Source organism: Daphnia magna, unplaced genomic scaffold, assembly GCF_020631705.1.
Source record: "Daphnia magna isolate NIES unplaced genomic scaffold, ASM2063170v1.1 Dm_contigs103, whole genome shotgun sequence".
Taxonomy (NCBI): Eukaryota; Metazoa; Arthropoda; class Branchiopoda; order Diplostraca; family Daphniidae; genus Daphnia; species Daphnia magna.
The window spans coordinates 314,307-336,680 of record NW_025533124.1 but is presented as its reverse complement, the minus strand read 5'-3'; the positions used below and the strand labels follow the sequence as shown (position 1 = coordinate 336,680).

Genomic DNA, 22,374 nt, shown 5'->3' with positions numbered 1-22,374 from the left:
TACTGGGTTGCAAAATTTCCCGCAGATGGCCATTGCATCTTGGTACGCTTGCTTCTTCGCCCTCGGACTTCCGATGAAACTCGACGGGAGGACGTGATAAGATCCGACCGTCAAGTTTTCTCTCTCAGCTCTATTGTGCAAGTAGTCCAAGAAACCGTCGTATTGAGCCACGTGGAGCTCAACCTGATGTTCGTTGATGTACTTGACGCGGTTGGCTTCAATCTTGACGTAAGAATCGACCGTCCATTGCTGGGTGAGTGATCCACCGGCCAAGACGATGTTGAAATAATCCTGAATCGACATGAGAAAGCTGTAAAAAAATTCGCACTGCGTGACTCTTTTTGTCTTCCTCTGCCACGATTCAATCGATGCCCGGGAAGAAAATCTAGCTAGAAATTAGCTAATATAGGCTACTGCTCCTTGGCTAGTTTTGCCGGGTCTTGCTTACAAAAATCAGCTAGTTTGTGTCGAAAACAGACTAGTAAAGCGCCGCTGTATCTAGCTAACTGAAAACAGCTAGCGCAGGCTAGTTGTGGCTAGTAATATTTTTGCTATTTTTAGCCTGTTTTTTCAAGGTTAAATTTTCCCTATATAAAAACCCGTATCCGCAGCCTATATTAATAATAATATAGGCATTTAAATGAATACATAATATGAATTTGAACCATATGATTCTTGTTTAAAAGCATTTATTGTAGAAACATTAGGACTCATACATACGTATTTGATAAAAAAATAGCTCGGGAATTTTTGGAATAAAATCACTGGCAATGCTGAGTTAGTTTTAAATAAATAACACATTAAAAATATGAAGAAACGAGAGCACGAATCCGATTTAAAAACATTAATACTCGTTGGTATTAATGACTCGATCGCTGCCACCTTCGTTGTCTTCGTACTCCTCGTTGAAATCGAATCCAATGTCACCTCCAGTGTTGAAATTCTCTCCACCTTTCTTCCTAGCTGGTCCATCCAGGAAGATATTTTCTTCAGGATCTTCTGTACTGGTAGGTTTTCCACCCTGCTTCCTTTGATTTGTATGCGCGCCACCAAATCTTGCTGTGAATGCGCTGTTCACACTACGTTGATCAAGTTTGGCACCATGCCAAACTTTCCATCGATCAATCACAAAATCTAAAATTTAAATTACAATTAATTAAGACTTGTATGTTTAAGACACGATAAAAATTTACTAAATTACCGGTAATGGATAGCTTGATATTTCCAGAAAGCTTTTCCTTGGCTTCTCCGTCTTGTTTAGTTGGACATTTTCGTCCTGATAAGGACAACTTGGCGAGTTGTGCGTCCGAGAAAAATCCCGACAAAAGCTCCCTGACGCAGGAGTTGACCTGTGGCTGTGCTGCTCCCATTCTACCAGCAGTAATTGCACGACGCAAGGCTGCGCCATTTATCATCATTGGCGGTGGAGAGCCTTTTTGCTGCTTTCCAAGAGGAACCTGAGATAAACAAAATCATTATAAAAATAAAAGGAAATTATACGATGTATTCAAACTTACCAGTTGACTACCAAAATCTTGCAGAGAGTTAGAAGGCGAAGGAGTTCTCGGAGGGCTTAAACTAGGCGTGCCGGGCTGATCGATTTCATTGCTTCTTGAATAGACGATATAATTGTCTCTTTAATGGAAATTGTGAAAGTTTTCTGCAACTCTAGAAAAGAAAAGAGACAAATAAATATTTATCATTTCCAAAGACAAAAATAGAAATACCTGTTGTTATGGCGATCGGATGATGGTTTTTGAGCTGTTCAATTTGCTCATTTAAGTTCATGTTTTCATTCTCTCTCTCCCCCAGCTCTTCTGCCATCCGGTCCAGCTGCTTTTCAAGTGAAATAACCTTGGTCTCGAGTGTAACTATAGCATTTCTCTGTTCCCCAGCTTCAGCACGTTCCTCTTCTAATCTCTTTATCTTGGCTCTCAATACGTTGATCTCCTATTAAAATATAATGAATACAAGACAAGTGAAGTTAGAATATGATAAATTATTAAGGTGATAAAATTTTAACCATGTCATACCTCTTCAGACGAAAGTGCAACTTGTACTGTATCTCCATTGTTGAGAGGACGCTTTTCAGCAGTTTTATCTGACTGAAAGTTCAGACTGCGTCTTGCTTTTTGGTAAGAGTCATTAACCAAACTGGACTTCCGTTCCTTGATGATTTCATCCCTCTTCTTACCAGCACTATGTTGGTCATCTTTAAAAGAAAGAAAGAGGGTTAAATAAAGCACACCAGCAGTGACAAAATTTAAGGGAATTCTACCAGAGTAAAATAGAACTATAGCTGGACGGTAATCACACTCGACTGGCTTGTCATACTTGTCCAAGTTCCAACTAGAGGTGCTGTCCTGGGGCCATCTAGATATAAATCAGAAATTAAGATTATATTAACCCACACAACTCAAATAAAATAATTTTACTAACCTGATAATGACTTGATTTTTTTCTTTATCCACGAGTCCAACAAAACCAAGCGGTCTTCAGGATCCTCTGTCAGCTTTGGCTTGTACAAGCTGTTGATCAAAGAAATGCCAATACGTTTGGAAGTACCAGAACTATATTCAGTGAGGATATAAACTTGAGATTCGTTAGTTCTTGTGGCCACTGTACTGTTGATTACGTCGTTCATTTTCTGAGAGAAGACCTGAAAAAAATAAAGAGACTCATCGGTAGCATACCAATATACAAGCTTAACACGAGGAAAAGATACCTGTCGGCTATCGAGTAAGTAAAATGAACCAATGAATCCTGATGATGGCTTTCGGCAAAATAGAGAAATAAAAGCATAAAATTCTGATAAAGGCACTTATTGAGCTTTTGTCTGATGAGTACGCTGACAATGGAAGAAAATCTGTGTTTTGGCGCGAAAGTGCAATAGCCATCGACAACTAGAAAGACATTAGCTGAAGGCATTGCCAGTTTTCAAAAAGTCCAACAGTCCGTCTTTATTTTAGTTATTTTTGTTTCGCCCTACTCAGTGTCATATATTAAAAACATTACTTAATCTGATTGAATATTAATATGCTAGGTATTTTTATGTGCCACAACTCTGAGATGTTAATAAAAACCCGAAGAAATATGCCAGTATTTAAAAATTCCGCGTAATCGGGGAGCTTCACGAAAGTAAAAGCAGATGGCAGATATTTTTTGTTGGAAATTGCTCAGAATAAACAGCAGTCCTTATCACACATAATTTTTTTTTCGTACGTGAGTAGCAATCGTTTATCATATTACTTTATCTTCTTAATTCAACTAAATTGAATATTTACCGTTCGTTCGGCCGGCTTGGGTACTATTAAACACATATCTTCCAGGACGATGACAAGATGTTTCTGCAGCATCTTACAGAAACAATAAAAAGCCGAATAACTACCACCACTGCATTGAAAAATCGAGTTAAAAACATTACGCAGTTTACTCGATCAATCGGCCAGTCCAGACGCCAGAGCGCGCCAGCCAGCCAATTTCCACATAAATAACTGTTTAAAATAAGTGCACAACTGGCATAAGAATTATTGCGCTATTTAAGAGTGTAACAATACATCGTTTATAAAGCTGCTGATCGTGCGAATAACGTTCGGATTAACTCAATTTCGTATTCCATGTCACAAAAATGTTAAATGTTCTGTTTATCAAGTAAAGTTCTTTTTAAAATGTTATTTAACTCTTCATTTGTATTGCAATCTTAAATGGTCACTCGGTAGTTTTTTATGCATTAAAGTAAGACCCAGTCTTCATCTAACTGTAGAACTTCATAGTGTTGTCCTTCGTCGCTTTTCAAGGGGGATGATGTCGTTAATTGGTAAACCTCCCCGTTCGTCAAAACCCAGATGGCTTTCCAACTATATCGAAATACATTTTTAAAAGAAAAAAAGAATGATACGTGTTATATAAAAACAATTATTTTCAAAACCAATCGAATTTAGTTTGTAACAAGAGATGTTAGCATTATTAGACATAAAGTTACCTGACCGCTAGCTGAGTAGCCTCGACACCTTTGTTCCATTCCGTGCCGATGGGTAGCTGGCGTGTTACATCTTGTCTGACGTAGACGCAGCCGTTATTGTCCAAAGCCCACACGGCCAGACTGGAAGAAACATGGATCTAAAAGGCGAATATCAACAAGCGATTTTTTTTTACTTTAAAGCTCTATCTACTACCTCTTTAATATAATTTAAATATAACCTGGCTAACAACTATAACAAAAAAAGAAAATGAATTAATAAAGATTTAATCGCAATGCTTTTGTTCAACAATAAACTAAAAAATTAAGCCACTATCCTTCTGGTGTCTGCACATGAAGATTACTTCGCCAAACATTGGCTCCTCAGGATAATGATATCTACAGTAAAATAAGTGTTATTTGAAATATAATACAATGACAGAAAGATACCACTTAGCTGTTCAAATAGCTGGTGTCAGACCTGGCCACGTTCCATTGAAAAACCAATGCCACACAAGATCCTGGCTACAAAATTAAAACTATCCAATGCTTGCCAAAGTTCGTCAGAACCCTGGCTAACTAGAGAACACTCCCATGCTTACAAGCACTGGACCGTTGAAATTTAAACCAAATCTTGTAAGACCCTGGCTAACGGATAAAACTGCATCGAGCAGTGTTAACCATGTTCCACCCTAAACCAATGCCTTACAAGATCCTGGCTACCAAATTAAAACTATCCAATGCTTGCAAACCTTGGGCTTGTTCAATGATAAACCAAAGTTCGTCAAAACCCTGGCTAACTAAAGAACAAACCCCATGCTTACAAGCCCTGGACCGTTGAAATTTAAACCAAGTCTTGTAAGGCCCTGGCTAACGAATAAACAATTGCTTCCTCCTAGAAGATAAGAAATGAGTTAATAAAAGAAATTTAATTTATGCAATTACTTTTTTGTTAGCCACTTTTAGTATACCTTGCTTCTAATGATACAGAACATGATGTCACTCTCATGCTAAAGGATTGGATGTAAAGGGTATTTATAAATTTGCGCAAAAATAATACACTCTAGCTGACATAAATGGAATTTCAAACCTTTTTTTCTTAAGCTCTGGTTATATTGCCGTCGATTTGTAATGAACACTAGTACAATTTAAAACTTTTTTCTTTACTTAAAAGAAAAATTTGACCAGTTGAGAGTAACCCAACGCACACACTATGACGCCACCACACTTTATGAGCTGAACACACAACAACGTTGACAATTTGCAAGTTTAACTTGTGTGCAGTGTTGCAATTAGAAAAAAAATTAGAAAATAAGAAAATCTATGAAACAGTGGGGCCATTCCTTAGGGAAAACAGCTGCACATTGCAATATTTATGTTTCGATGGGGCAGTGGGCTTAATCCCTTTGCGCAAACAGATAGTCAGTAGACCAAAGTTTGAATTCACACGGAGTTCAAGTGCTGTATGTGAAAGACGTTTATTTTTTTTGTTCCTACTAAGTATTGTGAAACTAAAAATGGTCGAAGACGAAGATCCTGAATATGAGGTGGAGGAAATACTTGAACGCCGGTATGTTATGTTTTTTTTTTGTTTATTTTGTATGTTTTTGTTTTTGTTTTTATAATGTTTAATTTAAACTGTTATTTTTGTAACCCCATAGTTTGTACCCTAATGAAAAAGGATTGCTCCGTGTCTGGTACCTTGTAAAATTCAAGAATTACCCAGACACGGACAATCAATGGCTTCCCGCGAAGAACACAAATTGCAGAGCTCTAGTAAGAGCGTTCATTACAGCTGAGAAAAAGTAAGTATTTTAAACATATGTAAACAATATTAGCTAATGATTATTTAATATTAACAATTGTAGGAAGAAGCAAAACATCCAAAATCCAATACCACCTGTTATTCACTCCCCAACTCCGTCCTCACCAACACCTTCGTTTAATATTCCTCCCACTTCCCAGCCCTTGCCCATTCCATACATGCAAATTAACCCCCCAATCCCTGCCGAAGAGACTTCTTTATTCACTCCACCACCACCTTCATCCAGTCCATGCAATCCTTCTTTCCCTCCACCACCACCCTCATCCATTCCATGCATTCCTTCTTTCACTCCACCACCACTCTCACCTAGTCCATCCAGTCCTTCTTTCACTCCAACACCACCTTCACCCATTCCATACGCGTCAACTAACCCTCCCATCCCTGCCGAAAAAATTGCAACTGGATCCCAATTGTTGGTGCGCAAAAAAAAGAAACAAAAAAAAAATAGGAAGCGGACTCTGGAGAGGAAGAAAAAAAATAAGAAATGTTTTAAGGTAGGTAATATTGTTGTATTAATTTTTACGATAAATAAAATTTTTTTTTCTTAGTGTCTTTCGAAGGGGCATTTTTATAAGGATTGTCCAAAGCGAGTTAACTTTGCAGTTAATTCAGAAAAAAATTGAGTGTATCTTTAATGTGATGGTATACTGAAATAAAGACATTTTGGTTCTCATGCATTTTTTCGTGGTTTTATTGCAGTGTTTCATTATTTCCTCATCTTCTTTCCGTATAGGGCTCGGCCCCGATCACACTCTAATCGGGGACACCGCTAAGCTTCCCTGATTTAAAAAAAATCAAAATAGATGTTGATATAAAATTGGAAATAATTAACGATAATTAACTTCTTTATATAAATTTCACCTAAGAAAAGAAAATAATAAAGATTTTAACTTTCATTTTTAGAGCTTATTTTTTATATCTTTCTTTTGAGCATTTATGAATCGGGGAAGTTCGGTGCGGGGATTTCTTTTTTCGGTGCGGAACGGTGCTATAATCGGTGCTGCACCGATAGCACTGCTTCAGCCATAGAGGGTTAGTCTTACCAGTGACCTTGAGTTCTGATAGGGCAACGAGAATCACGTGACTAGGGTCACATTTTGTTCTTGTTTGCCGCAGGGCAACTGCCAATTTAGATCACTATTCATTGATAATCGGGGAAGACACCGATCACCGATATCACCACACCCAGCAATGAAATCGCTTCCCCGATTAAGATTATCCCCGCACCGGATCGACTAAAAAGCTCCCCGATTGGTGCGGGGCCGAGCGCTATTTTCGTATTGTTTACTCTTTTAACCATGTTTGACAACCTAGCAACATATTTTCCGAAATTATGAACAAAATTACTGTTGGTATTTTGAAAAACTTGAAACTTGAAACTTGAAAACAAAGTTCGGCGAAATATTGAAAAGCGACCAGTAACCACAAAAAAACACCAATATTGTATATTGGTGAAACGGATAGTGAATATACGAATATTGAATTTAGTGAATATACCATATAAGCAAAAGAAAAAATTTCACGGCATCGGATTGAAGAGGAAGAAATGGTCGTCGAAATCAAACAAGACCGACGGACAAGAAAAAGAAAAGCCCAGCTCCTAGCAGATGAATAAATGAAAGAGTTGTTGGAATACACGGACGAAATTGATCACCAAGCAGGGAGTTCACATAACGAAGATCAAAATCAGATTTCATCAAGATCAAACATCCTTTCCCAGCCTGTCTCACAGCAATGTATCCCGTACATCACTTCATTCAGCAAAATAGAAACCTCTGACAACCCAGTGCTAACGGAACCTAATGATTTTGTGGTATTGTACATTTATTTTCAAAATGCAATTTTATGAAATAGCTCTAAAATGTTATCTTTTATTTAGGGCAAACAAGTACATCAAGCAGATGTAAACTTTCAAGACTTTCTAGATCATCAAAGCGATGAAGAAGATAACAATGATTCAGCTGACTATGAAAGCTATGAAGATGATGAGGTAATTATCACTTTAGTCACACTAGTAGTTTTGAAATATGTAAATGTTAATTTTATCTCAATAAACTATTTTTTTTTTCAGGACGGACCAGTTGATGCTCATTCCCATTCTTATCTTCCTTTGCTCAGTGTTGCACACTTTCTGAAGGATAAACAAACAAAGAAGTCACTGTCCAATCACTTGAAAATCATGCAGATAGCAACCGGATCCAAAATCAAGGCTCTAACCAGTGGTCACAACCTGCTGTCGAAGTACAAGAAATTACGCAAAACCAAGATCAGAACACTTCAAATTTGCCGCAAGAAAACTTGCGACGCCATGCTGCAAGTCGATGGCAAGAATGTGCCTCTCTTTGATCAGCCTTGTGGTCACAACAACCCAGAGACCCAAGGAAAGAGGGCTTGTTACATAGTTCACTTGTCAATAGCGGAGCAATTGACCTATTTCGTCCGACAGCACGGGTTGACTCCACAAAAGCTTCCTGATGAAAATATAAGGAGCGATGTGAATTCAGGCAGTTGTTACCGCCAGCTTAGAAAGAAAGGGCTGATAGATGACGACACTATTACAATTCAGTTAAACGCCGATGGCGTCCAGAAATTCAAGGTAAAATAATGATCACACTTTTAAATTGCGTATTATTAATTTTATTATTCTTTTTCAATACGATTTCCAGGTCAGAAATTATAGCTTTTGGGTGTTGATGGCTATTATCAACGAGGTTCCATATCGACTTAGGCGGTCCAACGTCATATTATTGGCTCTCTAATTTGCCAACCGAAAACCGCAGAGGGTAGCTTTCCTCACTCGAACGATTGAGGAACTGACCCGGATTGAAGCCAATGGGTTCGTCGTTGACGGCAAGCTTTACAAGTTGCGCACTCTCATCGTGACAACGGACACCATGGGCCGTCCAGTCGTCCTCAACTGCACCCAGTTTAACGGAGAATGTGGCTGCAATTGGTGCTTGCTCAAAGGGGAGATAATGAGGAAAGGAAAAGGTCACACTCGCGTGTATCCGGAACCTGGCCCTGGAAAACCGGCCCCAGAAAGAAGAACTCTTACGTAGCATCTGCGCGATACACAGAAAGCAGTCGAAACTGGAAAAGCTGTCAATGGGGTTGCTGGACCAACTCCCTTGTCGAATTTGCCCGGATTTGATTTCGGGCGTGCTATGATTCCTGATTACATGCACGCTACTTTCCAGGGGACTTTCAAGCATCTGATTCAACTCTGGACCAGCAAACAGTGGAGCAAGAAGCCCTGGTTCATCGGGAAGAAGGAAGACCTTGAAATCATCAAGAGGCGGCTTAGTTCATCGCGCCCTCCCTACGAAATCACCAGAATAATCGACGACAATGAGGACTTATCGGATTGGAAAGCCTCTATGTTCCGTTCTTTTGCCCTATACCACTTTCAGCTACTAGAAGGCGTCTTGCCAGCGGAATACTTTCGACATTTTGCTGACGTGGTTTATGGGATCAGCACTCTTCTTAGAAAAGAAGTTCACGTTGATGATGTAGCAAAAGTCGAGGTCCTGATGAAGAACGTCTTGTCGGAAATGGAGCGCCTTTATGGAAAAGAGCATATCCGCATCAACGTCCATTTCCTGACCCATTTGGCCCAAAGCGTACTAGACTGGGGATGCCTCTGGACCACATCCAACTTCATACCAGAAGGGTTCATCAAGGACCTCCTGGACCTTTCGCATGGAACGAGAGCTGTGGTCGAGCAAATGGCGGAGAATCACGTTATGTTGGCTGAAGTAAAGAGGGAGGCTATAGCTCTTATTAATGAGTATAACTTACCTCTTAATGTTGTACAGCTGTTAAAAGATCTGCTGCATTTGCCAGATGTGTTGACTGGGCGAATCGGCTGCTCAAAGGGAATTTTAGTAAATGATGGAATTGTCAAGTTGTTGGGATCACAAAATAATTACAAGTTAACCATCGAAGAAGAAACTGCGCTGTTAAATTTGTTCAGCAGGGACAAAAAGTTGGGAGTATTTCTCAATAATCTCAATTTAGACGTCTGTCGTACTTTTGAGCGATTCCAGCTAATGTCTTCTAGTTCTATTTTTACGACCACTAGCTATACTCGGTCAAAGAAGTCGGTCAACTACTGTGCCTTACTGCATGACGGAGAGTTTGTCCTCATTGAACGAATTTTGTATTTTCATGATGGACACAGTTCTCAATCTTTCCTTATCTGCAAAAAAATAGGGACGGGAAAAAAAAAGACTTATACTCCTGAGCCTATAGGTGACGTCGTTTTCACAGCTTTTCCCGGCCAAACCGCAAAGCTTTTTGGCATCAGTTCAACTGTAATTGCTTGTGACTACAGCCAGATTTCTGAAAAATGTGTTTTGTCCTGCCAACTTCCATCGGCCCAATTATATGTTGCTACCGCTCTTGTCAACCCCTTTGAAAGTGATTAATTATATTATGCTCTTAAAAATGGTCATGATTCGTCTAATACAACCATAAACTTCATATTTATTAATGCATCCTAATATTTCTTCAAACCTTGATGTTACTTAAGGTATAGACTGGGACTTTTCCAATCTCGTTATAGTATAGGGTCTGCCCAGCAGGCTACATAGCCTTCTGTTGGCACCGTCTCCATAACCATCTCCAGCACTGTTTGCTGGGATGGGGCTATAAATAGGGAAAGATCTTATTTATTCCGTCAAATTATATAATAAATGAGGCTATTAAACTTAACTGAACACAACATTTTATAGCTTGTTCTACATAGCCAATAATGAGCTTATAAATGTTTGCTAGTATTAGTTGTTTTTTTAAACGGATCAGTCTAGTCGTTTACAGCCTGTCGAATCCATGCTACTGACCAGTAAGCAGATCGATTGCTTTCGGAGAATGACTGTGCCCTGTAGGAATGCAGCATAAAACTGATAAGCTAGGCTTAATCAGGCTAAGACTAGGAAGGGCAAGCTGGTCGTAAAAAGAAACAGCTAAATTTTCTTCCCGGGTGAGGATCGTTTTCGCCGTCATCCATTTGCTCCTCTGGTTCTGGTTCTAGTTCTTCCACCGGCTCTTTATCACCAGTTAAGGCTTTTACCGGTGGATTTTTCAACTGTATTAACTCACTAAGTCTTGGGAGATCGACCACTTCCTCTTCCTCCACATCCATTGCCCGCACTGCTGCTTCCTCTCTTTCCCGCCCTGTAGTGGTGGTATAAGGCATGTTTACATGCCATCCATCGTCACCATTGGGAACAGCAAGGGATAAGTCATTGGGTCGCACATGGGCTGTTGTGTGTCTATCTGAACGAATGTTCTCCCTCTGACCGAGATGAAGAGATGGCCAGGGATATCTCTCTTCGCTGCTGGCGGCTCAACGTTTGTGCTTTTGAAAATGACAGCAATATCGTTTGTCGACAGGCTGTTGTAACGTCTCTGGTCCAGATTTCTTCGATCACTGCTGATGATCATTCCCACAGTTTGGTGAGGTAGGTTCTCAGCTTCTACTTGGCGGTACTCTTCTTCAAGCACTTGACGCATCATCTTGTAAATGGCTGCTTAAGGATTCCTTTCTCGGAACATTGTGTCCAATTCCTCCATCAAGTTCCTGTAGAATCCTCCGTTTGACATGGAATGCGCTCTGAACTCGCTGGCCTTCGTAGCGTCCTTTAAAATAAAGATCCGCATACCTGGGTTTGTTAGTATTGGGGCCGACGGGTGTATTTTTGTGGTACACTTGACCGTGGTTTCTGAAACAATAAGGTCCACGCCCTGGTGGCGATGAAATATTGGCTCCAAACGAAGCAAAAGTTTGGGCGCTGTTGTATTTGCGGATCTTCTGCATAAAAGCTTTTTCCTTTCGATGGTCATTTTGCAATAGTCTAGCCAACGGTCGAGGGAACTCCTTTGGGGGTGGAAGAATCACTTTGCCTTTTGCACAGCATTGTGTGAATTTCTTGTAGGTCGTTCACCCTTGAAATGCTTGGCATTGCATTCTTCGCAAATAGGATTAATATCCTCGTAATCGTGCAATGGAACGCAGTCTTTTTCGGTTGTCAAGATTTTGCAGGCCAGCTAACAACTCCTCGCGGAAAGTGCGTTCCTCTTCGGTATCCATAGGGATAATTTCGGCACGTTCCAATGCATTCATTGCACGATGTAATTCCTCGTCTTCTTCTCTCTCTTCTCGCAGCCTCTGTATTCGAAGCTGACTTTCTTCGTGTCTTTCTTCTCTCTCTTTTTCAATCTCTGCCGCCCTGTAGATGATCGTTTGCTCTCTGTTTATTTCCCGACGTACCTCAGCGTCCTCGTGCGTTTCTTCGAGTAGATAAATCTGTTGTCGCAATCAATCCACCGTTATACGAAACGTTCTCTCTTCTGCAGATTCTTGGCCGCGCTGGGCTTAAAGTCGCAAATTGTCTCCCATCAATCTAACGTTACTCTCTTTGTCAGTTTCAGCGTCACGTAGAAATACTTGCTTTTTGCTTTCTTTCGTAGCCGTATACGGTTACTTTCTTCCGTTTCAACGTCGCGTGCAGCTTGATGCCGTGTTGCCTGCTCTCATAGCCTTGCACGTCTTTCTTCCTCATTTTCCTTTTCACGCAGAGCTTGCTGTCGCAATACTCGCTCTCGTAGTCTATCCTGTTGCACTTCTTCTGGCTCGTTAGCTGAACTCTCTCTTCGTCTTACCGCCTCAACATCTAGACGCCCTTGCCTTTGCAATTCATTTTGGGTTTGTCGTTCAACTTCTTGATTGACACGCAGCTTTTTCTCGTCATGGACGTACTGAGTCCCGACTTGGTTCTCTTCTAAGCGTTTGACCTTAGTCTCAGGATCTTCTAGTGCCCCATTTCTCTTTGCTTCCAATTTTTCTCCTCCCTTTCGGCATCAGTCAGTTGACGGCGTGGTGGCATTTCTGTTACCGAACAATTCGGTATTTGTTGACCGACGATAAAGAAGGACTTTGGGAGGACAATACAAACAATGGCACAAACAAAAGCATCAATGATTAATATGTATAACCGTTCCACCACACGATACCGTCCCAGGCAGTTGCTCGATGTGGTTTCCGAGTGCTTAAACCTTATAAATTGTTGACCCCAAACACCTATCACTATATCTCCGGTATTATAGGACTGTTCTCAAATCACCAGCTCTGCATTCTCCCGGCCTTACCGTACTCTTTGGCCTCGGAGCGTGTCTGACAACGAATCATCAACCGCACAGGAAAATTGATCCACAGTAACTTGTGAAGGACCCTCAAAGGAAGCTAGTTTTTCAGTGCCGGGTTTAATCCAACAACCCTTTGGTAGGGGAAGGATAAGGTTCGGGAATACTTTACTTGAATATTGAAGCGTGGATGGAATTCCCTGCATTGGTGCGGCAGTTGAAGCGGCAGGGTTGGAATTTCGCTGTAGCAGTCAGATGATCTCGATGTATTTCTGGGAAAAAAGGAAATCTGTAATGAAAATCAAATTATGCGAAATAATAGTACACTCGATTTATTTGGACATCACTGTCTTTTGGAACATTTTAAAATTAGTCAGTTTTTTATTTAAAAGATTCAACATCAAACCATGCTTATAATAAAAATAATGTTAAAATATGGCTGAGCTTCAACGTTTTAAGGAACCAAACCATTTTGAGCAGTCTTCTACGCATACTATCTGTTACGGAACTCACTCACAATTCATCTAAATGCCGACATTTCGACAAATATTTCTTTTGGCAAACGAAAATTCTTATGAAGGCAAAACATAGGACAGCCTAAAAAAACCTCGGAATGCAGTTAATCATTTTTTTATAAATATCAATCACAAAATTAATGCATTAAAAGATTTTGAAAAACACTTCCCTAATTCGTACACATCAATTCTTGTGTTCAAAATTTGTGTATTATAAATTTCCTCAAAATCTTGGAAGGCAGTTAGACTTTCAATAAAAAATTTTTTATTTTAAGAAATATTCTATGCAGTCAGTTGCCAAAGGAAGTCTGTGCTCATAAATTTTTATGAATAATTCCCTTCTTAAAACCTGAATGAATTGTTTGGAAGGTGAAACATGGAACGTTCCCCCAAAATCACAGAACACAATTTTTCCTGTTGGCAAAATCAGTGACAATAAGGAAAATTCTGGAAAATAGTGGAACGTACTAAAAAATTCAATAACAAATTTTATCAACAAACAACATACTTTGCAATGTTTTAATGAAGCATTAGAAATTTAACAAAAGTGCAACAGAATTGATTGTTTAAGGTAAAACATAGAACGATCTCACAAAAACTTGGAACGCAGTCAATCTATTAAAATCTATTCTATTAAACATATCAGTCATAAAATGACTTTTTCCCAGATTTTGAGAAACCTTTCTCTAACTGGAAGACAGGAATTCTTTAGTTTAAAGTTCAAACATAGTAGCCTTTTCCCCTAAAGCCTAGAAAGCACTCAGGCTTCAACTGAAAAATGTTACCCACAACTGGCCCACGTTTCAAAATTTGTATAAAACATTGACTTCTTCAAAACTAAACTGATTACTTCAAAGCAATAATGGTAAGTGTCTCATGTTCTCAGGAACTCTACCTTTTGATTAAACTGTAAAATTGTTGTATGGGTCTCTCATAACGCAGTAAATTTTATAATTTTGTAGCATAGCATTACATTTGTAACTTTTCATTCTTAAATTGTGAAATGTTTGCCACAGTAAGCCGAATGTCTTGTCATTTTAACTCATACATACTATATATATAACAACGTACAATAAAAACGAATTTAGCTTATGCATATCATAGTCCAATCGTCCAATCAATACAAATACTTACTTTAAATAAGAAATGATGTCTTCTTGTCTAATTATTTACTTCGTTTAGTATAACATAAGCAAACAAACATTGGTAACAGTGTTCAAAATGTATTACATGTGGTGAGCACGTTGGAGTGGTCAGCTTAGAAATGTCGTTACATAGTTGCTTTGTTTAGCAATGCCATCTATCGGCCGTTATTTAAGGCCAACACTTTATTCTTTTTTTCCGAATTTTTATCGTGTGTTTTTGAAAAAGATGGAAGGGAAGGCAATTAGTTGAGCCACGCTATACTCGTTATTTTTTAAAGTAAACAATTGCAAACATTGTGTCCAGGCACGTCGTATTGTAATTTTGGTCAAAAACACTGGTATAAGTTTTAATATTAGATCAATGACATCAGGATATTCGCCAGAGGTATGTTCTTCCTCAGAAAAAATGGAGTCAGACAATAATAGCATAGACCAAATATTGTCGCAAATGCTGCTGCTTGAGGACGAAGAAGTCATAGTTTTTGTCTTTGAGACTATCATGGAGGAAGAGGAAGATGAAGAAAGACGTGTTTCGGAAGGTGCAATGAAGGAAAGCATGAGATATCTAGAGTTAGAAGTAAGCAAAGATACTCTTGGTCATGAAGAAAAAAGTAAGAGAGAACATAGAAATACAGAGGAAGAAATAAGTGATGCCAGTAAAGGTGACGATGGAAGTGAGATAAAAAGGGAAATGTAGAAGAAGAAATGGATAAAAACGGTGACAAAGAAGTGGAAAATAAACCGGAAAAAGAATTGTTTGAGAAGAATAGTAAAATTGATCGTGAGAGCAGGGAAATTGAACAAAAACTAAGAGAAATCAAGGAAAAAAGAAATGTCGAAAAAAAAAATAATAAAGAGCTGCGGAATTGCTGTGATATCGAAAATGTCCGGAAAACCAGGCCATACAGTTGATGAAGGAAATGGATGAGAGACTAATGGAAGCCAAGAAAACGGCAAAACAGTAGGTTTTATCAAATGTCCATCAAATCAAATTTCCTATTATCTATTATTGAAAATTGCGTTTCCAATCTAACTGCTTCGTATATTTGCAATCCAAATGTCATTTTTTTTTCTAGGGCTTACATACACACATCAGAAACCCAGATAACACAGTGCCGTCCCATAGACGTCCCAAACACGTCATTTTGAGACGTCGTAGTTGTACTTGGAACATACCCGATTTCCAAGTTTACATTCCTTGAACGTCTTTTACGTATGGGTAATGTCCGCTTCGCCGAGATCCCATATTCATACTGTAGCAGTAAGTTGTATTGACGGTTCACAAGACTAAGACTGGGGGCTTGATACACGACAACGGGGGACTATATATGGGGGGGAAACACTGACGTCACACGTCCGGTAGCATTGCATACCGGATCACATAACGTGGTCATTGACCACGTGACATCCCCTCCTCTAGCTGCATTCGTCCCCGAATGCATTACTAAAACAAACAACACAAAAAAAATATAGACCGAAAGAAAACCGGGAACATTGCTACATGATACAGTCCACATGACACCCCCCCCAAAAAAAAAAACATCATCCCTATGCCAGATGCTCAATGGACGACTCCAGCTCGCGCAGCGTCGTCAAGCAAGTATCTTCATGCGCTGCCATACGGTTGTCTATTTCCGTAAGGCAATGCATGGTACTCCACCGCCGCGCACGTCGCTTCTTAGCTTCTTCCTCGACGAACTCCTCCCAAGGCCTGCAGCTGTCCATTAAGTCCTTCTAGATCTTGACTTGTCGCCACCCCAAACAGCCAGTGCAGTGCGGTACCGCCGACGTCGATAATACCTCTCTTGGCCTTCCTGGGCCCTCCTACCACCGCCTCCCGCAGCGTGTCGTACCGTTCACGTACAAGTCCCAATAGCTCCAACCCGTCCGTCGCCCTTTCCACCATCTGCGCCCGTAACCGTGCACTCCATCTTGTTTCCTCCGTCTGCGATTCTTTCTTCTTGGCCGAGTCTGTGAACCAAAGGTGCAGTTTGTTCAGGGCGTTTTCTATGGGACTGAACGAGACATCGGTTACTACTACCCACTCCGAGTCACTAAAGAAGACCTCCCCTTGTAATTGGAATATTACTCCATCCCTCACAAAAGCCTCTTGGGAATGTCCTTGACTGGGTTGTACCCCCATCAGCGGTCCCAGTAGTCCTAGCAGAAGGAGAAGAGCCCCCACTGCCTCTTGCGGCATTTGTCCGTATCGTACCGGTGGCATCCGGGCTCGTGTCGATCGCCGCACCTGATCGTCAATCCTTTCATTTCGGGCTTCTTGCACCTCCTCGTCCCGGGGTGTAGTCTCTCTAGTTTCGGCCTCTCGGTCACGGATGTCCTTTCCCCCGGCAATTAGGTTGCTGCATTGCGGCTTTATTCTTCTCGGTTCTGCTCCCGTACTTTCTTTGTCTACCACTGTCCATTCGGCCCCTCTGACGAATTTTTTCATTTTCACCACGTGCACCAGTTCTGTCTGTCGACCACTTGGTCTCTTTACTTCGTAATTTAATGCCGACGCCTGGTGTACCACCACGAATGGTCCCAGCCACCGGTGAAGTAACTTTTCGGCTCTCCCCACCTTCCGGAACGGCTTGTACACCAGTACTTCTTCCCCTGGGCTGAATTGCGGTGTAGCTCTTCGAGTCGCGTCATAGTACCGCTTCTGTCGTTCTTGTACCTGTACCAATCGTTCTTTCACCATCTTTCTCGCGGCTTCCAAATTCCGGGCCAGTGCATCAGGATCCTCTGCATGAGGCGTCGCGCGTACTCCCATCACTACATCCGCCGGCAACCGCGCTTCTCTGCCGTAGAGAAGGTAAAAAGGTGTTTTTCCGGTCGATTCCTGAACACTAGAGTTGTACGCGAATGTAATATAGGGCAGAATGTCATCCCAGTTAGTGTGTGTGCAGTTTATATACATCGATAGCATGTCCCCCAGCGTGTGGTTTAGTCTTTCTACCAGGCCGTTGGCCTGGGGATGATAAGGAGTTGTCGTTCTATGGTCCACCTCCATTAGACGCATGACTTCCTTCGTAAACTCCGCGACGAAACACTTTCCACAGTCGGTAACCACACCCTCCGGCGCCCCATGCCGTAAGACAATCTCCTCGACGAAGAACTCAGCTGCGTCCCGGGCCGTCGCAGTTGGAACAGCCCTCGTCTCTGCCCACTTGGTGAGATAATCCACCGCAACGATGATATTCTTCTTGCCCCCCACCGACACGGGAAAAGGCCCCAATATGTCCATCCCAACTTTTTCGAAAGGTCTCTCCACGCGGATGATTTCCATGTGTCCCTGAGGTTCTACTGGCGGACTTTTTCTTGCCTGACACTGCGGACATGCCCGCACGTAGTTTAGTACCTGCTGTCGTAAGCGTGGCCAGTAGTATCTTTCCTCTATCCGCCCTAGCGTCCTCTTCACTCCTAAGTGCGCAGCCCAACGATCGCCATGGTACGCGTCTAAAATCTCCAACCGTTGATCCGGGGGTACGCATAGACGCAACCTCATTCCTTGTTTACCCAAGGTTCGGCGATGCAGTAGTCCATCAATCAGCACGAAATTTTTGTAGGCCACGGCTGTACTCCTTTCCAGTTGCCTGCGTACCTCCACCCATCCCGGGACTGCCCCTTGCATTTCTCTCGTCCAACGACGCTCCTCCTCCCATGCTGTCATGTATACCGGTAGCAGGTCCTCTTCGTCGTCATTGTCTTTATCCCATCCATCGGATACCGAGATAGTGCATCAGCGTCCTCATGGAGCCGCCCACTTTTATACACAATTTCGGGCTGATAGTTCTGTATGGACAATGCCCACCGTGCCAATCTGCCCGCCAAATCTTTCTTTGTCGTTAACCAACAAAGGGCGTGGTGGTCCGTCACCACTTTCACCTTTGTCCCCCAGATGTAGCTGTGGAATTTCTTCACCGCCCAAACCAGGGCTAAGCACTCCTTCTCCGTAATGGAATAATTCCGCTCTGTTCGGGATAATAGCCTGCTGGCAAAGGCAACTGGCCTCTCCCCTGTCTCCCCCTTCTGTACTAAGGCCGCCCCGATCCCGTATTCGCAAGCGTCGGGATGGATTTCGAAGGGCTTTGTGTTATCCGGGTACGCCAACTGCGAAGCTCCCATTAGCGCGTTCTTTAGAGCCTCGAAGCTTTCCATGGCCTCCGCTCCCCAGGTAAATGTTTTTTTCGCCCACAAGATCGTGTAGCGGTCTGGCGATTTTCGCGAATCCGTCGATAAATCTTCTATAGTACGAACACATGCCTAGGAACGCCCTTATGTTCTTCACTTTTGCCGCTCTGGAACTATCCACCGGAGGGTGCGGGAAGTCTCTCACTGCCTGCACTTGCTTCGGATCCGGTAACACCCCATTTTTATCCACGATATGTCCCAACGCCCGTAGTTGTGGCTGGGCGAACGTACATTTTTCCAACTTCACTTTTAGATTTGCCCCTCTCAGACGTCCCAGTACCCCGCGCAGTCCTTGCACGTGTTCGTCCAACGACCGAGAGTACACTACAATATCGTCCAGATAAACTAGACACGTTGTCCATCTGAGACCACTTAATACCACGTCCATCATTCTTTGAAAAGTTCCGGGTGCTGAACACAGCCCCATTGCCATCACCTTAAATTGGTATAGCCCATCCGCTGTGAAGAACGCCGTTTTCGGACGGTCACCTTCCTTAATGGGCACTTGCCAGTATCCTGACTGCAAATCCATGATTGAAAAGAACGCCGCACCCTCCAATCGTGCCAGAGTCTCCTCTATCCTCGGCAGCGGATACACATCACTTATCGTCACTGCATTTAGGCGCCGGTAATCAACACAAAATCTCCACGTCCCGTCCTTCTTTCTGACCACGACCACTGCCGCTCCCCATGGGCTGTTCGAGGGTTCGATAACTCCTGCTTTCTCCATTTCCTTGCACTGAGCTTCTATAATGATTCTCTCCTTCCATGCCCGCGCATGGGGTGATTGTCGAATTGGTTTTGCTTCCCCGGTATCTATTGTATGCTCTGCTGCCGTACACAGTCCTAGTTGGTCTCCGGGCCACGAAAAACAGTCGCCAAATTCCACTAACACTTCTCGGATCTTTTCTCTGTCTGTCGGCGTTACCCCTTCTCCAATCCTGCTTTCAAATTCGTGCTCCCGAAACGCTTTCTTCTCTGCCCCTGCTGTCGCGACGGCTACTGGCGAGTCTCCCTCCTTGATTTCGGTCACTGGCTCGATTATTCCTAACACCGTCCCCTCTTCGATCCATTGTTGGTGATCCGATAAGTTGGTTATCGCCATCTGTCCGATTGTTCCCATGCCGCTAACCAGGACCTTTCCCGTCGACACCCTTTTCGTCCTCTGCAATGCTTGGGATGGTTCCACCAGTGCACTTTCGCCAAACCCTTTCAAATCTAGTGGTTGAGTTGCGACCACTTTCATCGATCGGGGTGGGACCCAGCATCCTTTCTGGACTACTAGTTTCGGTGCTTCCTCCATCATCTCCTCCCCCAGTGCTCCGAGGGCAATGTCTCCAATGAAGATCTCCGGTAGCGCCCCAATCTTCATCCGCGTTCCAAGTTTCTCCAACATGTCCTTCCCCAGAAGTAAGTCGATGTCGCCGTCCAGAACCAAAGCCTCCCCCTCGACGGTCATCTTCCCATCCGATACTAACAGCCTTGCGGCTCCTCCCGGTTGAATCTCCTTGCCGTCAACTGATACTAGACGATTTGCGCGCCATGGTGTCACTGTTATCCCTAGTTCTCTCACTAATTTGGGCGAACACACGGACACTACCGCCCCTGTGTCTATCACGGCAGTCACCCGTTTTCCCCAGCACAACACATCCAGTACTACCATCCTCTGGATGTCGATCTTCAGAATTGGCCATGCTAGCACCTCCGGGTCTCCATGCTCTGTCCCTACTAGACCAATTACTTGCTTACCCTCTCCAGCGAATCGCACCTGCTGATGCTGTTTTTGTTGTGGTGCCCCCCCTCCTCGCTGGGAGCTCGGGCAGTCGCGACGTATGTGTCCTATCCCTTCACACCCGTAGCACACGACCTTTTCGTCCTGCGTCCGACCCCTCAGGCCTCCCTGACCGTTTTCTCTTGTTGGACACTCTCTCCCGATGTGCCCCTCCGTCTTACATCTGCTGCAGATAGGTTTCCCATCCGAAGTCCATTTCAGTATCGATCGGTTATCCGACCGATACTGTTGACTCTCCGCTCTTTCTCCTTGCTGTGCGGCTGCCCCTGATGCGTTCCTTGATGCCACGGCTCCCATTAGTCCCTCTAGCAATTTTTCCATTCGATCCATTCTCTCATCTCCCGTCGTTGGTGTTTGTTTTCCGACCACGCCCATCGCCCATTCCTCGTGTCTTGCTCGGGACGTCATTTCCTGATACCGCTTAATTTCTTGAAGGAATTCGTCACACGAGTTGGGTTTCAAACTCCAGAGCTTCTCTAGTAAACTTGGCTTGAGTCCTCTCCATAGGTGCGCCAATTTCGTAGCTTCGGTCATATTCGGGTCTACTCTGCGGCATAAATCCAGGATGTCGTAAAAATACTCGATCGTGGATTCCTCGATTCCTTGTTTGCGTTCTCTCAGATTCGCTTCATTGAATCGATTCTGATTGACTGGCTTGAATTGCTCCAACAGCTGTGTTTTAACTCCGGGTACAATTGGCGGTCCTGCAACATCCTCCCATTCGGCTGCTAGTTGTCCCGCGGCCTCTTTGTATGAGTACCACTTCTGCGCTGCCCCGGACAGCGACAGCTCCACGTGGTCGCGAAGTTCTTCATCTCCCCATCGATTATATCTCCCGATTCTTTCGTATCGATGCATCCACTGCACGACGTCTTCCCCGTCCTTCCCCCCGAAGGTGGGTGGGGATTGGAATTTTATCTGTGCGACCATCGCGTGCCTTGCGCCCACTTGCTGTTGAGCTGCTCTGAATCCCCGGATGTAGCTACTGATATTCGATGATCTTCTTCTCAAATCCGTGAAATCCCACTCTGGCTGCTCTTCTTCGTGTTCTCCCGATCCTTCTTCCTCTTCGGCGTCCTCCCACCGCTCAGTTTCCTCCTCACTGAATGTGAGATGATACTCCTGCCGAACGGATGCCGGTCGCTGCCCCTGTTGAGGTTCGTTAGCCCCTTCCTCTATTTCTCCTCGCTCTTCCGTTCCGCTTTCCCTCAGCGGTCGACTGCGCGTCCTCGCCCGCCCCTGGGATGCACTCCCGATCTCGGGTATCCCCCAACTACCCCGTGCCACGAACCGTCCCCGAGCGTCTCAGATTCTCTCCCCGCTCCTTACGTCCTCCTCTCGTATCATCTACTTCCCGCAATCCTCGCACCGCTTGTTTCTTGCCGAACTTTTCGGCTCCCGGTTCACTTCCCCGCTTCTTGCCGTAAACTTCGGCTCACGGTTCACTTCCCCGATTCTTGCCGAACACTTCGGCTCACGGTTACTTCTCCGCTTCTTGCCGAACTCTTCGGCTCACGGTTCACTTCCACGATTCTTGCCGTAAACTTCGGCTCACGGTTACTTCTCCGCTTCTTGCCGAACTCTTCGGCTCACGGTTCACTTCCCCGATTCTTGCCGTAAACTTCGGCTCACGGTTTACTTCCCCGATTCTTGCCGAACACTTCGGCTCACGGTTCACTTCCCCGATTCTTGCCGAACACTTCGGCTCACGGTCACTTCTCCGCTTCTTGCCGAACTCTTCGGCTCACGGTTCACTGCCCCGATTCTTGCCGAATACTTCGGCTCACGGTTACTTCTCCGCT

At 43.3% G+C, this 22,374-nt stretch overlaps 2 long non-coding RNA genes and 1 pseudogene across 3 annotated transcripts; all 3 read right to left on the bottom strand.

The window, feature by feature from the left end:
* Nucleotides 1-685: 685 nt before the first annotated feature.
* Nucleotides 686-3,093, bottom strand: LOC116932918. The gene is made up of 8 exons (XR_006641454.1): nt 2,726-3,093; nt 2,440-2,659; nt 2,279-2,373; nt 2,034-2,212; nt 1,728-1,950; nt 1,518-1,668; nt 1,202-1,457; nt 686-1,134 (listed from the first exon to the last, which is right to left on the bottom strand). It is a non-coding gene; the product is annotated as an uncharacterized LOC116932918 (long non-coding RNA).
* A 581-nt stretch (nt 3,094-3,674) lies between these two features.
* LOC116935684 lies at nt 3,675-5,199 on the bottom strand. 2 transcript variants are annotated; one of them, XR_004401370.2, is made up of 5 exons: nt 5,049-5,199; nt 4,930-4,968; nt 4,176-4,853; nt 3,983-4,119; nt 3,675-3,857 (listed from the first exon to the last, which is right to left on the bottom strand). It is a non-coding gene; the product is annotated as an uncharacterized LOC116935684 (long non-coding RNA). The 2 variants fall into 2 exon arrangements; XR_004401369.2 differs by having other exon boundaries at nt 3,983-4,853.
* A 5,514-nt stretch (nt 5,200-10,713) lies between these two features.
* On the bottom strand, nt 10,714-17,875 carry LOC116935675 (annotated as a pseudogene).
* Between the last annotated feature and the right edge of the window lie 4,499 nt (nt 17,876-22,374).